Here is a 250-nt window from a genome sequence, read left to right on the forward strand (position 1 = left end):
CCGGCCGAGGGTACGGGCTCACATCGCCGCAGCTCGGCGCCCCGGGCTCACAGCGCCATGGCTGGTGCAGCTCCTCCAGCCCTGCTCGCCGCCTCTGCCCCGGTCGCAGCTCTTCCCGACGGCAGCAGCCCGCATCGTCCGGCCCGGCCCGGCGGGAGCCGCTGGCGCTCAGCACAGGGGCGGCCCCGGGCCCGGTTGCCGCGGCGGGGACGGCAGCAGGAGGAGCGATGCGAGGAGAGGAGGAGGAGGA

The 250-nt window shown here is 77.2% G+C and overlaps 1 protein-coding gene across 1 annotated transcript in view; it reads right to left on the reverse strand.

Moving 5' to 3' along the window:
• FGF12 (fibroblast growth factor 12) overlaps positions 1-46 on the reverse strand; it is an 81,760-nt gene extending 81,714 nt beyond the window's left edge. The window contains exon 1 of the mRNA XM_042821021.1: positions 23-46. The gene's annotated coding sequence lies outside the window, so the exon portion shown is untranslated. The remainder of the gene's footprint in view (positions 1-22) is intronic.
• Between the last annotated feature and the right edge of the window lie 204 nt (positions 47-250).

Source organism: Centrocercus urophasianus, unplaced genomic scaffold (genome assembly GCF_019232065.1).
Source record: "Centrocercus urophasianus isolate 14NV4802_14NV808 unplaced genomic scaffold, USGS_Curo_1.0 seq_19, whole genome shotgun sequence".
In the NCBI taxonomy this organism is placed as follows: Eukaryota; Metazoa; Chordata; class Aves; order Galliformes; family Phasianidae; genus Centrocercus; species Centrocercus urophasianus.